Here is a 12,776-nt window from a genome sequence, read left to right on the forward strand (position 1 = left end):
TTGGGCATGTGCTTTTGTGGCGCTCATCCCGATGTAATCCACCAATCAATACTTGGTGAGTCACACACAACCCAACATATGTTTTAACCATGTTGGTTATGACATAAACGCATTTGACATGACATTTTGTTGAAAGCTTTAGCCTTTCACTTAATCACAGATTTTTATTTTTAAATTTACTTGATCTGTTATTTATTTTGACGCATGACAGGGCACTGCGGGGAAATTTAACTTATGGCACCTTTATCTTTCCAGGATTCAAAATTCCGTCAGACACTTAACCCAGTTTTACAAGTTTCATCTTTGTCAATGGTTGCTGTCTTATTTACAAAATAGCGTGAATATTGACTAAAAACACTGCAAATGCATTGCATGTGATTTTCTTTATCTTGAGTTATTAGCAATTATTGGAGACCTGTTGGATACAATAAGTAAAATGTTTTCACTTTGAGAACAAAGAGGTGCCTATGGATATTGTATTGTATCCTCTGAACCATTGCCAGCACTGCAGCACCTCTGCAGTCTTATTGATGCTTACCAGACACCTAATGGATTTTTCCTGTAACCGATGTTCGATGCTCAGGTTGTTTAGATATGTTAATAAATGTTTGGCAGTGTTATTTTGTGACCTGAGGAAGGAAAAACTAAAAATGTGCTTGCATAGCCTATGTCTAGCTGTGCGTAATCCAGAAATCGGTGTGTTTCACAAACTGACGCACTATTCCATGAATTATAATCTGAAGATTTTTCTTGAATGGAGTCACTGATGGACTTGTGGTTCACTTGCCTGACCTTTGGGAATGCAGCATCGTTTTCAATGATACAATCCCATGCTACGTAAAGTTAATATTTTGTTTTATTTATTTGGCAACATATTTTACATCATTGTTCTGGCATTGTTTGCCAAAAACAAGCATTATTGTTTGAAAAGTCAAGATGGATTCTGCAGGTGCACCTAATGTTGTGATTTGGTGTTATTTTGTGACGCCAGCAAGACCCTCTCTAATAGCCTAAACACAATCAGATGGACTGAGCTTCTTTTATAATTTAAATTTGTTCCATAAAACGCTATTAAATTATTTTCAACATTCTCAATTATTTCACTAATCTGCACCAAACTATCCCCCAAATTAATTCATAATCAGGCATGTTGGCTGGTTAAATGATGTATTTCATGTGAAGGAGGTTTTTGTCATGCTATTAGATAACTATTTGTTCAAACAATGCATTCGGCACATTTTGGTGCTGCTGTGTTTTATTTTTGGCGGGTAATGAATAGAACACCTTTGGTATACTACAGCCTACTGGTATTGTTCCTCGACTGTGGTACAAATACAAAACAATTTTTCAGCTCGAGCTCAAACACGCAACTCTAATACAATAAATTTCCTTATTTAACTTGTCAGTCAACTGTATCATATGACATTGCAATAGCACATACAAATAAAGCAGCCAAAGGAAGCTCTGACATGTAGTCCAGGACAAACCGAAGATAAAGGAACAAATAATGAAAGAGTTGTGTTGTCAGTGGCTTTTGGAGCCATACACACAGCAGCGTCGCCCCCTCGCTGTGCCAATGCAGAGAAAACAGCGACTGTGGCAGACTGGTAACGTCTTGTCGCTTCGGCTCTACACTTTCTGAGTCTATCACTGAGGAATACACTTTTCCATCTGGCCATGGAGGAATCTGAATCATGATACAGAGGAAATAATGACGAATAAATAATAAATATATTCAACCAATGTCAATCAAATAAATAAAAAGTAGTTGCTGGAGAGTGAGTCAAGAGGGTGGGTTGCCAATTGTGGTCTCGCACCCACCACACCCCTCTGTCCCCCAAATACCCAGCAGTACATTAACCAGAGAGCTACTGTTACAGTCTTCCAAGTCCAGAGAACAGCAATGGGAAGAGGATGAGTGTTACAGAAAGCCCCCACTGTTTTAATGGCGTTCGACTTCTCTCGATATAACCAGCACGGCTAGGAGTTGCATTACAATAGAGAACAGTTAGCAGTGTGTAGGAGTGGACAATTATTTGCAGCTTAAAGGTCCGACCCTACGTGTGACATAATGCAAGGCGTCGCCAACTTCGAACACAAATGGAAGGACAAAATTGAGCACACGCTGGATTGGGCAGATTCAGGACGACCATATTGATTTGCTCTGTCTGAGATGAATTCATAATTAGAGTCCTGGCAAACCACTGGGGAGTCGGTCCCCAGTTCGAATGAACCTGCTCGCCTTGCCTTCATGCATATAGTGTGTGGATGAAACATTAAACATGGGAGCTGTACTCATCTGGTTTCACTCTAGGGAAGGGTTGGAGGAGGAAAGAAAGCGATGAAATCAAAAATGCAAAAAAAAAAGAAGACAAAACACTAGGCTGGATGTATATAGTTATAATTCATGTGTCCACCAACCTGTGCCTCTTTGGGAGCCCTGACTACTCCTTATGAAACATTCAAGTGTTGAGCAGAAATGATGGTGCCAAAGTTCAGGCGGGGCGGGGGCATCTTGCCTAAAGAGTGTGTGGCTTAATCAAGTGTAAACCAGGCAAGCTGCACGCTGCCCCATCGCCTTGCATATCAACGATCTGAGTGGCTTTCTAAGCACCTTAGCGGACAAGTCCCCCTTTGTGAGCTAGAAGAGTCTATTCAGCGGTGGCCGGCAGAGCCCGAGGAGCTCCTCTCGTCCCCCATCTCTAAGATGGGCTTGCACAAGAGTTTTCACATGAACGCTGCTGTGAGCTCAGCCCCGATTTACAGCTGTGTTTTGTCTCACAGCATGCACAGAAGCTCATGTCGTAATGCATGATAGTAAAATCGGTAAAAGACAAGGTCTTAATTGCAATTGAGCAACTCGGGGCTTAATAAATCCACGGCTCTGATTACATATATAGTTGTTTGGGTATTGCTCGGCATTTAAGCGTGTTAATCTGTTTTCATCTGACAGAAGGCCAACTATTTTCCAGTTCACTGCAGCCATTCTATTCTATTCACCATGCTCATTAGCTAAACTGGCCACTGACCTCTAGTGGGCAGAGGTGGAATTAATTGCTCACCCAAAACTAATTAAGCCCTCCTAAAATGGGATGGAAATGAATTTGATGGTCACGGTGGCTCTGATTGGTATTTTATATTCGGAAGCATCCGACAAGCGTGCACAATATATATGAGTTGTGTCTGACAAGTTCCAGATATAGTGTCAGGAAAGAATTAATTCAAACCCAAATTCCAAACTACACCTTTTTCCCTATCTAGTCATCCCCCTGACCTCCAATGCACTTTTGCAGCTTTGTCTGACACACCTTCATGCCCTGGATGAATTTCTTTCTGGGATTTTCCACAGCTCCACCCTAGTGAAACCTTTCTGCCAAACCTCATAGGATCAAGTTAGAACAGACACCAACAAGATTGAGACATTCTGCTGCAAGTACATTTGCACCTGCATGGTCCCTCTAAATGCACTGAGTGTTCTAATACATTTGCATCTGATTGGTCCTTCCGGCTGATTTAATTGCTGACCTTGAGGTGCTGGCTCGGTGGTTGGACGTATTGACTACGACTGCTCTATAGGAGAGTCCGGTCGATTAGATGTCTGTCCTTTTATTGCTACTTTAACTGTGAAGATTTGTCAGTGCTAAGGAGAATTTCAAAACCTAAAACTTGCAAGATGACAAAATCATCGGATGCATACAAGACATACAAGTGGATGGGAAAGTCATATACTCTATTTTTGCATGCATGTTCTATGATACATTTTTCATTTATGGCTGCAAACCTCTACTGTCTCGCAAAGGTGTCATTTGAGTCAATGAAAGCGACCAAAACAGTCTGATATTCATGAAAGTGGTGAATCCTAAACCCCTCCCATATCTAAGAAAAAAATGTCAGGCATGATCATGTATCATGCAACATCCGTTGGTGGGAATTCTCACGTCAAAGTACTCTTTCACATTCTCCAAATGTTTTGCCTTATCATTCCCGGGATGTAATAAGTCCCAATTATAAAAGGCAGGATTTTCTTTTTCTTAAAAGCACATCAAAGAAGGCCCATCAGCTCACTTTCCATCTTCCACGTGCTACAAAGACAGTGCAGAGACAACAAGAAAGATTGGGAGGAAATGCAGAAATTGGGTTTGTCGTGGTAAAATTTGATGGCAACAGTGGATGATCAAAGTCAGAATTCAGGAAGATACAGTATGCCAAAACAAATTACCATAGCTTTCACTGAGTATAAATCCTTGACTCGGAGCTGCGTATGCTGTATGTTCTTTTCTGTTCACAGCCAAAGAGCGAGCTGCATCTATGAATTTATAGAGGCTATCAGGAACCAGCAGTCAAAATATTAACTTTTACAAACTGCTATTTCAAAGCAAGGGTGGGGGGGTTTAATTTATCGCTTTTGAAGGTATGACATTTTGTAAGCGCCGAAGTAAGGTACTTAAATAGTGCACGTAGTCTTTACCTTCAGAGCTCCTTTAATGTGATGCCACAAAAAGTATAATGCCCCCCCACACACACACACACACACTCACACACACACTGGAAGTTGATGAAATATGTGGCCGATCATAGTGAATTCTGATGCAAATGTGTTAAATTTGAGGAAAAACAGATTTATCAGCCACAGAGGGACAACACATAATTTTAATGGATATTTGATTGGGTTCATGTAGGGAATCAAAGCAAAAAAGTATCAACTTGGGCATTTGAATATTCTATTTCCCCCTACTGTGCTGCCATCTGAAGTGGATTTTCAGATGACGCCCCGTGGAAAAATATCATCACTTTGAGCTGCACCACTTAAATTCAACAAAGTAAAAATGACCATTTTCTGTCCAATAGTCACAATTTGAATCTTCCATATGCGAGATATGAAACAATTAGGGCTTTCTATCAAAGCCAGGAGGGTCAACCGCGTGAGTGTTGTGTTGCTGTCTGTTTTTGGAAATGTTCCATCTCTGATCTTTCTGCTTTTGCTTTGGGGCTTTGTTGTCCTCAGTTCCATCTTATAAACATGAAAAGATGGTACACGCAAACCACATGAGTAGTCGAAGGGCACCAGAAAAAAAAAGCTGAGTGTGGCTGTCGAAATAAACGAATATTTCACTAGTGTCAGAGGATTCGGAGCACATCGGTGCATCAAGTAGGGTTCAGAGGTCTCAAGGCTGATCCGACTTTAATCATCTTGTATAATGGTTTTACTAACTCGCAAAGTTGGACTGAGAAAGCTGTAAACATGTTTACTTACCTGTTTGGACAACAGTTTTTTTTCAATTGGATCCATGAGACTCAATGTTCTTTGTCATTATTTGTATAAGTGAGGGAGGGATACACAAGGATTAATGTGCTGTAAAATAATTCGGGGCAATGTGAATTTGGCCTCAATCACTGGATGTTTGTGCCTTGCCCACAAGCACAACTGCAATCTAGCGACAAAAAGTGTCTCAAATGTTCACCAATGTTCGTAAATACCTTGTCGCAAGGTTGAAAATGAGAACTTGCAGTCAAAGCCAAAAGGACTAGTGTCTCCTCAAAGCTCAAAGCAATGTCATTTATATTCTTCAAGAGTTTTGATCTCCGGTTGTATTTGAGATCCTTGAGCCATGTGGATGGAGGAATCGAGGATTAGTGGATCCTTGGCATGAAGACATGGAGTAACACAACTGGACAGATTATCTTCATACTTCATCCCTCGGCAGGGTGATGTCAGTGTCTGGGGTGATGAAGCCAAAGAATTAAATAATGAGGCTAAGAATTGCCAGAGGGGGTGACAAAGGGGAATGTGGGATGACACTTTTTCCATTTCCCAGCCTTTTGATTCCTTGGTGTAAAGTGGACACAATTAGGATGGGGAAGAGCAACCCTGGACAGCTTTACTCTCCATTAGGACCAGATGAAAATGAATAGAGGAGCTCTCTAAGCCAGCAGTAGCATTTTATTTGCATTTCACCATTCATTATTTCCACACTTTCTCATGTTTGACCTCCCAGTTACTTGTGTTATTTTATGCTCTATTCTCTGCTTATTCGAACCTCCAACCCCCACCACCTCCTGTCACTTAAAATCACTGATATGTTTCACTCAACCCACTGATCTCCATTTAAATGCATTGCTGCACATGCAGTCAAAGGGTAATGTGGTTCTTACACTGTATGCATGTCCACATGAGCATCATTTTGTGCTTCATTTACATTTGGAAGGAGCCTTGATTTCCAGTGATTTCTCCTTATGGCAAAATCTACATTTTAACATCGGGGAGGTAATCAAGCAAGGTGTAGGTGACAAAAATGGTGGCACGTAAAACCCCGAACAAGCTGTGGCGATTTTGATGCCGCTGTTGTTTTCCGACATGATCATTAGTTGGAAAATAAAAGAGGCCAAGGTCCTTTGGTTTAGCCGTGCAGAAAGGTCTAATTACCCAAGAGACACGGAGTAGTGGGGGGGAGCGGAAAGTACTGGTCATTTAAATAGGAAGTTAATTGTAATTACTGTTCTGGAGGGATATCGTCATAGCAACCTTAACCCCTGATCGTGTCAGTGACGGATACATACAATATGTGACCAAAAGGAGACTTCCATTTATAATTCCGTCTAATTTGAAAAGAAAGACCTGTTGGAAAGAAAAGTCAATCTTATGTGTCCACTTCCACAGACTTCCACCACTCCTCTTTGCAGCTAACTCGTTTGCTCCATCTTTTTTCCTTCTCTCAGACTTTCATCTTCATCCATTGAGATCACCCCACCCTTTGCACACACAGTTTGTTTCTCCTGCTGTTGACCCAATGTTTTGTTTTCTGCCCCGATGCTTCCTCCTTTCATGTTACCCGCTAATTACATGCACAAACTGCAGTGTGCATGCGTTCTTCATTTTATGGCGTATCAACCGCCGGCACTTCTGTTTTCCACATGCAGTAAATGGAGCATAAATGTGGGTGTTTTAGCCTTCAGTGTGGCAAGGTCAACTAAGAACACTGCACATTTTTCTCTTACAATATTATTATTGTGTATAGAAAAATGGGACAGTGCATTGATGAGTATTTATATGTGGAATAAATACGTATGTCAGATTATAACAAAATCCAACATGTCTGCATCTATTTAACATCAACATGGGACAGGTCGTAACCGGATGTTCTAAAATAGACGATAACAGAAACACTATATTTGATTTAAAAAACGTTATCCCTGTACCGAAAAGTGTTTATGTTTACAACTGCAACCCCTAGTGAGTTGATCTCTTTACAGTGTATGAAACGCATTAGAAAAATGAACAACCCAATATTTTTGTCTAATCGTGTGTCGTCTGGTTCACAAACGCTGTTGTAGTTCATAGCAAATATGTGAATTACGCTACCTGTTCTGTGCAGACCCATCAAATTCCTCTACACCAGACTTGCTTCAATTGCACATGCTTCAATTTAGTCTTGGGACAAATCATAACGTGTATAACACTAACATCATTGTTGTAGCAATTTGGCCAATGGTCCCTTGCAACATGCAGAGGTTTGCCGCTCGTATGTGATCATACAGTATATTTTCATTTGAGAATCTGAGACCTGACTGCTCTTGTCAGGTCTCATCTGCTCACCTTTTCTTCTTCATCCTTCCATCCCTTTAGTCTGCCCTGGCTTCTAACCTGAATGGCCTACAGTCGTGGTCGAGTTGCCTTACAGCATGTCTCATCCATCTGTAAGTGAAGGAATGGTATTGTACTTCAGTTATATGGAACAAAATGCAACAAAACACATTATTATGCAATGTTGAGAAGAAGGACAGAATGGGAGATATCAGAAGGTTGGCAAGGGTATAAAGCATTAGTCATTTGGTATTGGTATATAAGAGGTCCATAAATGGATACTACACAAACTAAAACCTTCCTCTCTTATTCTGTACTCCAGCATCACATCAAGTCTGAGCTTGGGAAACAACTTTTACCACTGATGAATGGTCAACACACAACGTAAATATTCCCAAGATCTCGACTTCATCACGGTTGGAGATAAAAATGAGCACATGACCCGGTGTGCTTCTTTTCCTTTATATCATGACTTTTTTGGAAACTGTTTGTCTTTCATTGTTTTGTCTCTCCATGAGTGTCATCTATAAAGCCGCTGTTCTTAGTTGATGCACATTAGCGATTCGTATACGTACCGACAAGCCTGAAATAATGCCAACATCTGACCATTTTGTGTAATTTAGGAATATTTAGGCAAGACACTGCTAATGCACTTTCTGTTTTGATTACACTGCACTGACCGCCCAGGCACGACAGCTGCATGTTAATGAATAAATGAATTAATTTGAGCCGGTTTGATCCACCACCATCAGTCGGCATCTCTCTCTTGGTAATGACCTCAATAATGGTGCAGACTTTAATGGGATTTTAATTGATTTAGCTTCTGTACGTGTCCTGTACTCCCCAGACAAAGGTAAGCAAAGGAGCTGATCATTTGCACTTTTTTTTCCTGTGAGTTAGTTAAAAGCTGTCAAACCTAAGTAACCTTATAATAGCTTTTAACTTCCATACAAATGTAATACAAGTTTATAAAGTCGCAAGTGAGACCCTGTATTCTCATTCATTCCCCTATAATGCCCGAGACTATCCTGTGGTTGATGTCCATGTGTCATTAGTTCCGGTGCTACCGATAAGCCTAATTCAAACAGGAATGATTTTGAGCCGGTCATTAAAAAAAGTAAATTAGCACTGCAGCTGCACCACAATAAACTATCATGCTGGTGCGCGTGAGTGCCAAGTATTTAGGATGTTGGAGAGACATTACTCTTAAAAATTTACCAATGTGGGTGTTGCATTTGTTGCAATGCGGTATTTGTTTATTTATGTGTATTTATTTAATACATCTTTTATTCAAAGAAATTAGAAGAGAAATTATTTTTGCAGTGTTACAATAAAACAACTGTTATTTTAGTTTGTGTTTACAAATTATTGATCAACTATTATATCAATATTTTTTTATTGAGCTTGGCGTGATGAATATTTATTTATATTTATAGATTCAATCAGAATCAGTCATCTTCATTGACCAAGTATATAACAAATTTGTTTCAGGTAGTTTGGGCCACACAAATACTGCGGTAACATCTTTACTTGGTTTTAAAACCACAACATGGGCAGCATTTGTTTATATCTGACTGATTGTGTATTTCTCTGTAGGAATAGGACCGTAGTCTATGAAAGCCAAAACCGTCGTCTCTTCAATCCCAATGCCCTGACCGAGGTCCTAGTAGTCTACAACCTTTCCGGGCAGCATACAGACCAGAGGATGGGATCAAACACGAGAGGAGGAGAGGTCGGTGACCGCAGTCAGATGTTCTTTCATCTCTCCTCCACCATACTGGTGCAGACACTAATTCTTCATTCACCCTCCCACTGGCTGAGGAAGTCCACACAAAGAAAGCTGTCTGTGAGAACTCTCTATGTGGTCTACCACTAGGTTCCTATTATACTGTAAATGATTTATCCTTGGCAGCAAAACAGATGAAAACAAACTTAGTTATGCAGTCAAATTTTTTATGCATCCCCCCATGAATAACATACGGCGTGCATTCATGTCAGCATTTTCTCTCTGGAGATTTTATGAGCTCACACAAAGTCTGATTTCACGGTGCAACAAATGGCTTGATGTTTTCCTTTATTTTCCCCCTTTTCTTTCTGAGAGGCGTATTTACATACAAAATTTGGTCAGGGCATCTTTAACTACAACTCCTTGTTAAATTGTTTCGGACTACCTTCCAGGTTTTAATGGGTGGAATGCACATGATGGATTAGACAGGGGGATAGAGAGCAGAACTAGGGCTGCAACTATGTAATAAATTTATTTGTCCATTATTTTGGCCATTAATTGATTAATCAAATAAAAATCAGGTTTTAATTTCCATCCCTTTATTCAAAAATATCTTACTTCAAAGTGATATCAAACAAACTGATTATGATTCAATTAATAATCTGGTTCATAACATGGGAAAAGGGGCAAAAATGTTGATCTTTGTATTCCAAAGTACAATGTTTTATTTTGACTCAATAAAAAGATAATCAGTCTGCTGGAGGACGACAGTGATCGGAATTGTTTTTACTGTTGACAAGATGAAAGTCTGACAATTTTCAAATAAAAAAAGATATCTAAACAATAAACTGATTATCAAACATTATTACCGACTAATTTAATAATCTATTAGTTGTTGTCCATTCATTGAGTAATCGTTGCGTCTCCACGCAGAACTATTGGTAGAAGTGCCCGCAGTTCTTTTCTTGGTTATTGATGTGTTATACAAATATAGTTATACATACATATTTGCATGTAACATGAGCCATAAACCAAGCAAGTGAGCATCAGACGATTGCCGCAATGGAGGTTATTGAGTATAATCTGAGAGATCAAGGCCATCATTATAAATTAGACGACAATCATCAATATCACAAAAATGAGTAATGAGACACCAACGAGGACGTGACAAAATCACCTTCCCGCCGTCCCATCCCATCACGATGACGGCTGGCCTCTCCACTCTTTTGCTACTCACACACCAGCCACACCTCCATGGAAAGACAAAAGCGAGCGCTGCATCACACAGATGTCAGTCCCGCATCCCGCGAGACAGTCGGATTGAGAGGCGTAGCTGAACGCAGATCGGTGAGAAAAAGTGCAGGCTGAGGCCCGTGCCCACTGCTACCATGAGGCCCAGACTTGACGTCACTGTTATTTCTGTCCATCTCCAAGCCAGGAAGGGGATATCATCTCTAATGCATTATTCACACATATAGTATCAAGCCAGACAGGTCTTATCTGAAGAGGACAAAGCAACCATAAACCCTGCCGGGCTCACAAAAGCCCTTTCTGATGAATACCCCTGAATTCTGACTTGAGTATTTGTATTTATCCACACACTCCTGTAAAATAACGAGCAATACCATTTTCTACCCTTCTGAGTAGTAATTCTGCAAGGAAAGACATGTGAAACACGTGTTGGGTCCTTACGCAGTGGATTTGAGGGGGGTTGAAATTCAGGAGCATTACATGAAGATGACCCCAAATATAGCACACATTGCATTGTCACTGACATTTCACGTTAATTTAACGCTGAAGTAATAAATTAAGGATACCTCATCTAATTAGGTGATTTTTCATCATGCACGGTTAATTGTGTTTGCATTAACACTGCTCACTGCCCTCGATGATGGTGAAAGTGAGAAATCACACATCTGTCACTTCTATACCAACTCGTATCAATGAAAAAATATTTTCTAAAAGCCGTTGGAATGAACTTGCCGCTGAGAAACAAAGTTCAACCAAACAAAAAAAAAAAAAACCTTTTCATTTTCAATTGTTGTGATGCCATTCACTGTTGAGATTCACACGAGCTGGATGTTCAGATAAGAACTAGAGCAAAATAGGCTTTCCTGCTATTCAATCAAATATTCACTAAAATAGCCTCAATGCCATAGCCATATTGAGATTATGCAATTAAAATTAGATTTTGTTTTAATTTGTCCCCAAGAGGCACTAATATTAGGCTGAAATTGCTGAGATTTTTTTCAGAATTTTTTTTAGTAAATTCAGTATTTCTTGCAGATTCTGGCAAATTGGTGTGTCGACTCCCGTGTACAAACAGGACAGCGATCCACGAAAGAAAAAAAACGAAAAAAAACAGCTGAGATTGTCAGTGTGCTTTGGAATGAAAAGAAGTGATGCATTTTCTGCAGAGATCAATCGATTGAATTAAAACTGTAAAGCCCAGTTAATAGTAGCACTTATATGTCTCACGGTTCTGAAGTTTAAAACTCACCTGCAGCCTTCCTGTGTGGAGTTTTCGTCATGCGTAGGCTTTCCTCAGGTGCATGTTATGTATGCAATCACTTTCAACTGAAGATAAACAAATAAAAACCTGTCTACGTACACAATCTTGACCACTGTGATTCTCAAACCGCAACCAGCAATTTTATTTTGGCATCATATCTGTGTGCAAGTTTAAATGCAAGATTCAAACGAAACAGATCCATTGTTGAACGTGTGACAGTTGGAGCTATACGTTCAGAAGATGACCTCCACGGGCCAAATGAAGAACTGCAGACTATGATACAATTTCCTTTCTTGAATAATAAATTGTGGTCATTAGAAATTAGATTTACTTACTTGCGAACCACCAATCAGATGGTGACCATTAACAGACATGGTGTATTGTTTAAATCATACAAGTAGCTGAAGTAAACAATCAGATGGATTTATATATATTGTTTATATTTATATTAATAAGATGCATTACAATCGCCCAAACTGCTGATAACCTGCAAGAGGACACACACACTATTTATCCTTATTTAACAATACACTAATGAGGGTAATTAATTCTGATGAGTCTGTCCAGTAATAAACAACATGGTCGTAATATTAAATTCATGTTCCCTACTAAATAGGCCACTGACAGCTACTGTGACTTTTGTACTAATGCAGTTCTCGTACTTTTATTGGTACTACCTAACAGATACATTTTGCTAACTGTTTTGTTTTTAAGTGACTGCTGTTTTGTTTTTAGGTGACGCACTAACCGCAACTATTTTTTTCATCTGAAACTATCCAATCAAATTGAACGAGAACGATGACGTCACCGTATCGCTGCTCTGCTATAATTTCGCACAGACCTTTTTATATTTTTAAATAAACATTAACGTTGACAGAGCTATCACTTTGAAAATTTGATTCATACCGATTTTGTTCACATGTACACACAATTTCTTCAGTTTTGTTTACGAGTAA

The 12,776-nt window shown here is 39.6% G+C and overlaps 2 long non-coding RNA genes across 2 annotated transcripts; one reads left to right on the forward strand and one right to left on the reverse strand.

The window, feature by feature from the left end:
• Positions 1-870: 870 nt before the first annotated feature.
• Positions 871-12,079, reverse strand: LOC125970218 (uncharacterized). The gene is made up of 3 exons (XR_007482041.2): positions 11,809-12,079; positions 7,595-7,693; positions 871-1,687 (listed from the first exon to the last, which is right to left on the reverse strand). It is a non-coding gene; the product is annotated as an uncharacterized lncRNA (long non-coding RNA).
• On the forward strand, positions 8,341-10,173 carry LOC125970219 (uncharacterized). The gene is made up of 2 exons (XR_007482043.1): positions 8,341-8,435; positions 9,179-10,173. It is a non-coding gene; the product is annotated as an uncharacterized lncRNA (long non-coding RNA).
• Positions 12,080-12,776: the final 697 nt, after the last annotated feature.

Source organism: Syngnathus scovelli, chromosome 6 (assembly GCF_024217435.2).
Source record: "Syngnathus scovelli strain Florida chromosome 6, RoL_Ssco_1.2, whole genome shotgun sequence".
In the NCBI taxonomy this organism is placed as follows: Eukaryota; Metazoa; Chordata; class Actinopteri; order Syngnathiformes; family Syngnathidae; genus Syngnathus; species Syngnathus scovelli.